The 9,543-nt window shown below is 42.3% G+C and overlaps 1 long non-coding RNA gene and 1 pseudogene across 1 annotated transcript; both read left to right on the plus strand.

Annotated features, from left to right (window-relative positions):
- Nucleotides 1-248: 248 nt before the first annotated feature.
- Nucleotides 249-8,148, plus strand: LOC135537994 (rap guanine nucleotide exchange factor 4-like; annotated as a pseudogene).
- On the plus strand, nucleotides 3,697-4,149 carry LOC135537993 (uncharacterized). Its single transcript, XR_010455309.1, has 3 exons — nucleotides 3,697-3,776; nucleotides 3,889-3,913; nucleotides 4,083-4,149. It is a non-coding gene; the product is annotated as an uncharacterized LOC135537993 (long non-coding RNA).
- Nucleotides 8,149-9,543: the final 1,395 nt, after the last annotated feature.

The raw sequence follows: 9,543 nt of genomic DNA on the forward strand, positions 1-9,543 counted from the left end.
GAACTTGCAACCTTCCGGTTACTAGTCCAACGCTCTAACCACTAGGCTACCCTTCCGCCCATTGTAATCACAGTTTGAAATTATTCAGTTTTAGTCAAATACTACATATTTTGGGGATTCTTACGGTCAATTTTCAGTGTACAATTTATAACTATGTTCTGGCCCTCCAACCATCCGCTCAAGTAACAATCAGCCCATGAATGAATGGAATCAGGGACCGCTAGTCTAGCTGGCTTGTGTGCTTACAGACATTGATGAACTGTTCAGAGGTTTTTCAGGTGTTTTGCTGTTACCATCTTGCTTACAGGTGAAGAGGGAGCTGGCGAGTGTTCTCATCTTCGAGTCTCACGCCAGAGCAGGAACCGTGTGTAAGTCCCTATCTCACCATGCTGTACAGTGTGTGTTTTAGGAACACACATTAAGGTGTGCTCTCTCTCCTTCCAGTGTTTAACCAGGGAGAAGAGGGAACATCCTGGTACATCATCCAGAAGGGCTCTGTCAATGTGGGCATCTACGGCAAGGTATGACGTGTTTATACATGAGGTGTATATGGGCCTACAATGGATTTGAAAGTAGCACAAGATGACGCTAACTAAAATTATTATGACCAAAAGAATGCATCTGCATACAACAGCTGGCTTGTATTCCCTAGGGGAACTAGTGCTACAGTTTGGGAAACTCTGGCTTCGCTCATCACAGTGAATGACTAGCTCAAGGTTCTCAGAATATACACAACACACTCACACGTGATTAGTCACAATCTTCATTCATGCTAGCACTTCTCCAGCTGTCTAATCCGTGTGTTTTGACGCCTGTGTGTTCCTCTTCAGGGTGTGGTGTGTACCCTGCACGAGGGGGATGACTTTGGGAAGCTGGCGTTGGTGACGGACTCTCCTCGAGCTGCCTCCATCGTCCTCAGAGAAGACAACTGTCACTTCCTCCGAGTGGACAAAGAAGACTTCAACAGGATACTCAGGGCAGAGTTGTATACTGTTCTGTTACTACACTGTGCAATACTGTACCATACTGTAACTTACTTTAACCTCTTGAAACTCCCCATCCCGGATCCGGGATTGTGACTAAGCCTCAGGCTCATTAGCATAACGCAACGTTAACGATTTCTGAAAATCGCAAATAAAATTAAAATAATGCGTTTGCTCTCAAGCTTAGCCTTTTCTTAACAACACTGTCATCTCAGATTTTCAAAATATGCTTTTGAACCATAGAAATTGACTAATTTGTGTAAGAGTATGCAAAGCTAGCATAGCATTTTGTGTAGCATGTAGCACGCAACATTTTCACAAAAGCCAGATAACCAAATAAATAAAATAATTTACCTTTGAAGAGCTTCTGATGTTTTCAATGAGGAGACTCCCAGCCACATACCAAATGCGCAGTGTTTCCTGAAAGCGTCTGTGTGTAGGAGAAATCGTTCCGTTTTCTACATTGCGCCTGGCTACCGAAACGAACCGAAAATGCAGTCACCTACAACGTGAAACTTTTTCCGGATTAACTACAATATCGACCGAAACATGGCAAACGTTGTTTGGAATCAATCCTCAAGGTGTTTTTTCACATATCTCTTCATTGACATGCAGTTCGTGGAAGCTTGCTTTCTCTGTGCCCCATGGAAAAATACTGGCAGGTGACTTTGCGCACCAATTCCCCGGCGCAGGACACCGGGCGGACACGTGGTAAATGTGGTCTCTTATGGTCAATCTTCCAACGATCTGCCTACAAATACGTCACAATGCTGCAGACACCTTGGGGAAACGACAGAAAGGGCAGACTCATTCCTCTTGCGTTCACAGCCATATAAGGAGATCATGAAAGACAGAGCCTCAAAAATCCTTGTCATTTCCTGGATGCCAAGTCATCTTGGTTTTGCCTGAAGCTCACGTTAAAGGGCACGCACAGAGAAGATATTTGTATTTCTGGACACGTCAGAGTGTTTTCTTTCGAACAGTAGCAATTATATGCATAGTCGAGCATCTTTTTGTGACAAAATATCTTGTTTAAAACGGGAACGTTTTTCTTCCAAAAATGAAATAGCGCCACCATAAGTGTAAGAGGTTAATCAAATTTACTTTACCTTACCTTACTTTAATGTTATGTCCTGGTATTTACTTGACTTTAGGACGTGGAGGCAAATACAGTGCGTTTGAAGGAACATGAGCAGGCTGTTCTGGTCTTGGAGAAGAGTCCCAGAGCCTCCAGTCTGGGAAATATCAGGTACACTGTGTTGTCTGGAACCCCTGAGAAGATCCTTGACCACTTCCTGGAGACTATGAGGATGGATACACACCACTCTGACCCAGGTGCACACACACACACAACCTGGTAGAGATACATTGTGAATAATTGGGTTGAGGGCCTGGTTTCATAAGACATCCTAAGTCAACTTTCCCCTGATCTTTCCTCTAGTTTCCTTAACTTTAAGTCAGTTGCACAAAACATTTTGGGGCTAATTTCCCCTTAAATTAAGTGAAAAAGTTATAGGTGCCTATGAGGTCCCTTAACTGCTTCATTCAGTATGGATGTCAATGAAAACATAATTTGTGGCTGAATGTTGTTTTCTCCCCTGGTTTCAAAGGAAAACAGCAAGCAGCTAGCTACTTAGCTAAAAATGAAAGGCGCACAATCAATGTCCACAGCCAGCTGGCTAGCAAGCTACCTGCTCTGTAAGCTACCTACTCTAAGCTACCTGCTCTGTAAGTTACCTACTCTAAGCTACCTGCTCTGTAAGCTAGCTTTTAAAGTAATTAGAGTAATAGAAACGAGGTGAGAAAAAGTAACTCAAAGAAAAGTGTTTTATATATTATATTCTGAATCAATTTATTTCTCCAGTCTTGAATGTGAACTTCATTTTGAGATCTCCAAACAAATGTGATCTCTTTGATAAGACATCCATTCTGTGAATCAGGGTCTTCTCCATGGTAACCAGAGACTTTTCTGCCATACATGTTTCATACACCTAACATGTTTTATACAATCGGGCCCTGCTACTGTATAGATCGATGATGGGTCGGTAGATATGTATGAATGTCTTTTCTAATATTATTCTCTTTCTTCCACTAATTTCTCCCTCTCAGATCCTACGGTAGATGACTTTGTCCTCATGCACTATGTCTTCATGCCTAACAGCCAGTTCTGCCAGATACCATGGCAATATCCTTTTTTCTCTCCCCCTCCCCTCCTCTCAGATCCTACGGTAGATGACTTTGTCCTCATGCACTGTGTCTTCATGCCTAACAGCCAGTTCTGCCAGATACTCATGGCACAATATCCTTTTTCTTTCCCACTCTGCCCTCTTGGTTTCTCCCTGTCCTTCTTTCTCTCCTTCAGCTTCTCTTCTTGAAGTTCAGTATGTTACACATAGGTGACAGTTCTGTTTATAGTTGTGTGTTATATTCTTTAACCCCGTGTGTACCTACCATGCGGTGGCTCCCCGGGCTCGGAGCAGGAGAGGTTGGAGTACGCTGTGACCTGTAAGAGACGAGTCCTCAATCTGGCCCTGCGCTGGGCTGCAGTACACACACATCACTTACAGGAGGAGCCAGCAGCACTCATATTCCTGGAGGTACACACACACACACACACACACACACACACACACACACACACACACACACACACACACACACACACACACACACACACACACACACACGGAGTTGTCTGTGTGTATCTCTCTATGGGAGTGTGTCCAATGACTCACGGATCCTCAGAGCTCTGAAAGACTTTGTACCTGACTTGGAGAAGGTTGTCAAACTACAGTATGTAAAACTGACCTCTAACCTCCACGGCGACCTTAACCCCATAATCCTGATCCTCAAACCATTATAAAGACAATTAACATACAATTGTTCTCTTGTTTCTATTCTTCAGTTCAGAAGAGGCCAAAGTGAAAAAGGTGAGTGTGGCATGGTGAATGTGTCTGTCAAGGTGTGTGTTGTTGATCATCTCTGATGTTGTGTGTGTGTGTTGTTGATCATCTCTGATGTTGTGTGTGTGTGTTGATCATCTCTGATGTTGTGTGTGTGTGTTGATCATCTCTGATGTGGTGTGGTCTGTCTCAGCAGAAGGTCCTTACACAGTTCAGCAACGGAGATGAGAAACTAGTGAAGACACAACCCATCAGGAACTGTGACGACAGTCAGTTTGTGACATTATTTTTAAAATTTTCCTACACTTTTTCTTTAATCACAAGCCTCTTAAAAACGTGTGTGTGTATGTAGTCCTGTTGAAGGTGTACTGCAGACCACACCTACACCACCATCCGGTTGCCGTAGCGGCCACAGGGAGTGATGTGACCAGCGCTGTGGCCGACAAACTGCTCAAACGACGACCTGCTATTGGTCCACCTCAGCTCCGCAGGCGGTGAGGAGCCAATCACATCTCACTTCATTTACATAGTATTTATTGCTGTCATTTTATTTTCCTCTGTGTGTGTTCTCCTGTCACAGAGAAGCAGATGCTGAAGCCCACGATGTGTCAGTATTTCCTCTTTAAACTCAGTTTTTCACAATTCCTGCCATTTAACCTAGAAATAATCTCCTGTTTTAGGTCAGTTACGATCTCCACTTTATTTAAAAATGTGAAATGTCAGAATAATAGTAGAGTGATTTATTTCAGCTTTTATTTATTTCATCACATTCCCAGTGGGTCAGAAGTTTACATACACTCAATTAGTATTTGGTAGCATTGCTTTTAAATGGTTTAACTTGGGTCAAATGTTTTCAGTAGCCTTCCAATAAGCTTCCCACAATAAGTTGGCAAATTGTGGCCCATTCCTCCTGACAGAGCTGGTGTAACAGAGTCAGGTTTGTAGGCCTCCTTGCTCGCACATGCATTTTCAGTTCTGCACACACATTATCTATAGATTTGAGGTCAGGGCTTTGTGATGGCCAGTCCAATACCTTGACTTTGTTGTTCTTAAGCCATTTTGCCAAAAACTTTGGAAGTATGCTTGGGGTCAATGTCCATTTGGAAGACCCATTTGTGACCAAGCTTTAACTTCCTGACTGATGTCTTGAGATTTTGCTTTGATATATACACATCATTTTTCCTCCTCAAGATGCCATCTATTTTGTGAAGTGCACCAGTCCTCCCGCAGCAAAGCACCTCCACAGCATGATGCTGCCACCCCCGTGCTTCACGGTTGGGATGGTGTCTCTTCGCTTGCAAGCCCTTTTCCTCCAAACATAACGATGGTCATTATGGCCAAACAGTTCTATATTTGTTTCATCAGACGAGAGGACAATTCCCCAAAAGTACGATTTTTTTCCCAACGTGCAGTTGCAAACCTTAGTCATGCTTTATTATGGCGGTTTTGGAGCAGTGGCTTCTTCCTTGCTGAGTGGCCTTTCAGGTTATGTCGAGCATAGGACTCGTATATACTGTGGATAGATACTTTTCCTCCAGCATCTTCACAAGGTCCTTTGCTGTTGTTCTGGGATTGATTTGCACTTTTCGCACCAAAGTACGTTCATCTATAGGAAAACAGAACGTGGTCTCCTTCCTGAGCTGTGTAGGATGGTTGGCGTGGTCCCATGGTGTTTTATACTTGCGTTCATTGTTTGTACAGATGAACATGGTACCTTCAGGTGTTTGGAAATCTGTTCCCAAGGGATGAACCAGACCTGTGGAGGTCAACAAATTATTTTGATGGCTTGGCTGATTACGCTTTGATTTTCTCATGATGTCAAGCAAAGAGGCACTGAGTTGGAAGGTAGTCATTGAAATGCATCCACAAGTACACCTCCAATTGACTCAAATGATGTCATTAGCATATCAGAAGCTTCTAAAGCCATGACATAATTTTCTGAATTGTCCAAGCTGTTTAAAGGCACAGGTAAACTTGACCCACTGGATTTGTGATACAGTGAAATAATCTGTCTTTAAACAATTGTTGGAAAAATTACTTGTGTCATGCACAAAGTAGATGTCCTAACCGACTTGCCAAAACTATAGTTGTGGAGTGGTTGAAAAAACAAGTTTTAATGACTCCACCTAAGTGTATGTAAACGTCCGACTTCAACACTATTATTCAGAGTAAAAACTGTAAGGACACTATTAAAGGTTAAACCAAGTTTATTCTTCACAGAGGGTCAATACAGCTGCATTGGACAAAGAAATTCACACTGATATTGAACCCTTTCTCCTATGCTGAATCTCCTCCTACACTTCTGAACAAACACTGTATCTTTATTGCAGGAAACTACGTGTTATGGGCCATACATGTGTCTGTCTCCCTTAGCGTGACCTGACCTCCACCCCCTTCATCACTAATCCATGGATCTCTCCACTTATCAATGCCTGCCACGTGATCTCTTTCCCTACACTCACTACATTCCAAGCATAACCATTAAGTTCTGGTGACACCCCTCAGGCCTCTTATTACAACTAATGATTAATAACATTTAAAGTTCACAAATCATATGCCGATTTAAAATGGCAGGTTTTCTGACTAATCTTTTTAAATGATTAGGACATGTAAACGAGTGTGCCTGCGCATGTGCCAGCACCGGTAGCACAAGCCCCCATGATTGTGAGCGGGTCAACTGAGCTTGTATGCATCTTAATGGTTTTCCTATGCAAACTATATTTCCAAACTTAGAATCAAATAGGCAAAAATAGCGCTGTGGTAGAACAATTATTTTGATTGGTGATTTTCTGCATGTTGTCAGATGTGTCCATGGTAACAGGATTATTAGGGACATCGTTTTAAACAGTCTATTATAGTAATACAGCTATTGTGGCTAGTTAGATTGTGTTCATGTAACCGTAATCATAGAGATGTGTAGACATTAACCCGTTGTGAGTGTGTGTTTGTTAGACCCCTCTCCCAGACCAGGAGGGGCCCTCAGCTGGGTCCATGTCCAGTGATGAGTTCTAAAGACCTGGCCTATCAGATGACCCTGTACGACTGGGAACTCTTCAGCTGTGTTCACGAGGTATACACACACACACACACACACACACCCTGGCTAATATGAGATAAACACACTGTCTATTTCTCTCACTACACCTGAATCCTATAGTAGATACATTATGTTCTGTCTTAATTTGACCAGTTTCTCACAGCAGGAAAATAATCCTGCAGCAACAGGAAGTGTTCATTATTATGTGTGTGATAATTCATGGACATTTTTGTAGGGGTTGATACGTTTTTTATTTTTTATAAATCAGTGGAAATTGCTAACTTTAGAAGCCTTTTTAAACCTTGAATACACAACAATTTGAATGTCCTACTGCACAGGGAAATTCTCTGACAGAGTGATCAAATTAAGATCCTACACCTGTAGGTTTTCTTTGTCTTCCCTGTTGTAGCATGAGTTGTTGTACCACACGTTTGGTCGTCAGAGCTTCAGGAGAACCACTGCCAACCTGCACCTGTTTCTACGCAGGTCTGATTATAATCAAACATGAATCATTTCTAAATAACGTCTATGACGTTGTTCAGGTTGATGGAGCATGTTACAGTATGTTAGGACCGTAATGTGTGATGTCGTGGTCAGGTTCAACCAGGTGCAGCTGTGGGTGGTGACGGAGGTGTGTCTGTGTGGTCAGCTTAGCAAACGGGTTCAGCTGCTCAAGAAGTTCATCAAAATCGCTGCTCAGTGCGTCTTGTGCACACAAACAATAAAAAACCCACTCGTTCTGTAGATACTCATACATATAGATTATTGATGGCTCTGAAATGCTTCTTCACAATCTCATTGTATTGGTGTTGTTGCTTTCTCCAGCTGTCGGGAGTTTAAAAACCTGAACTCGTTCTTTGCCATCATCATGGGTATGAGCAACCCTGCAGTCAGCCGACTCACCCAAACCTGGGAGGTGACAACTACTATACTGTAAAACTAAACTGCAGTTTTTCTATTAATCCATAAAAAAACGGAAGCCCCTGAACCTCTCTTTCTGTTGGCAGAAACTCCCTAGCAAGTTCAAGAAGTTCTATGCTGAGTTTGAGAGCATGATGGTGAGTTGCTCTTCAAAGAGCCCTAAACTAACAATACGGTTGTTGACCTTTTTGAACAGTGATGTGTGTTTATTCCAAGGACCCGTCCAGGAACCACCGGGCATACCGGCTGACCGTCACCAAAATAGAGCCGCCAATCATCCCCTTCATGCCCCTCCTCCTCAAAGGTAAGCCCAAGCTCGGTCGCATTCAGTAGGTATGCAACAGGAAACGCTTTCAAATCAAATTGTATTAGTCACATGCGCCGAATACAACAGGTAACAACCTTACAGTGAAATGCTGAATACAACAGGTGTAGTAGACCTTACAGTGAAATGCTGAATACAACAGGTCGCAACCTTACAGTGAAATGCTGAATACAACAGGTCACAACCTTAGTGAAATGCTGAATACAACAGGTGTAGTAGACCTTACAGTGAAATGCTGAATACAACAGGTAACAACCTTACAGTGAAATGCTGAATACAACAGGTGTAGTAGACCTTACAGTGAAATGCTGAATACAACAGGTCACAACCTTACAGTGAAATGCTGAATACAACAGATCACAACCTTAGTGAAATGCTGAATACAACAGGTGTAGTAGACCTTACAGTGAAATGCTGAATACAACAGGTAACAACCTTACAGTGAAATGCTGAATACAACAGGTGTAGTAGACCTTACAGTGAAATGCTGAATACAACAGGTCACAACCTTACAGTGAAATGCTGAATACAACAGGTAACAACCTTACAGTGAAATGCTGAATACAACAGGTGTAGTAGACCTTACAGTGAAATACTGAATACAACAGGTCGCAACCTTACAGTGAAATGCTGAATACAACAGGTCGCAACCTTACAGTGAAATGCTGAATACAACAGGTAACAACCTTACAGTGAAATGCTGAATACAACAGGTGTAGTAGACCTTACAGTGAAATGCTGAATACAACAGGTGTAGTAGACCTTACAGTGAAATGCTGAATACAACAGGTGTAGTAGACCTTACAGTGAAATGCTGAATACAACAGGTCACAACCTTAGTGAAATGCTGAATACAACAGGTCACAACCTTAGTGAAATGCTGAATACAACAGGTCACAACCTTAGTGAAATGCTGAATACAACAGATCACAACCTTAGTGAAATGCTGAATACAACAGGTGTAGTAGACCTTACAGTGAAATGCTGAATACAACAGGTAACAACCTTACAGTGAAATGCTGAATACAACAGGTGTAGTAGACCTTACAGTGAAATGCTGAATACAACAGGTGTAGTAGACCTTACAGTGAAATGCTGAATACAACAGGTGTAGTAGACCTTACAGTGAAATGCTGAATACAACAGGTGTAGTAGACCTTACAGTGAAATACTGAATACAACAGGTCGCAACCTTACAGTGAAATGCTGAATACAACAGGTGTAGTAGACCTTACAGTGAAATACTGAATACAACAGGTCGCAACCTTACAGTGAAATGCTGAATACAACAGGTCACAACCTTAGTGAAATGCTGAATACAACAGGTGTAGTAGACCTTACAGTGAAATGCTGAATACAACAGGTAACAACCTT

This window comes from Oncorhynchus masou, unplaced genomic scaffold (assembly GCF_036934945.1).
Source record: "Oncorhynchus masou masou isolate Uvic2021 unplaced genomic scaffold, UVic_Omas_1.1 unplaced_scaffold_8821, whole genome shotgun sequence".
Lineage (NCBI taxonomy): Eukaryota > Metazoa > Chordata > Actinopteri > Salmoniformes > Salmonidae > Oncorhynchus > Oncorhynchus masou.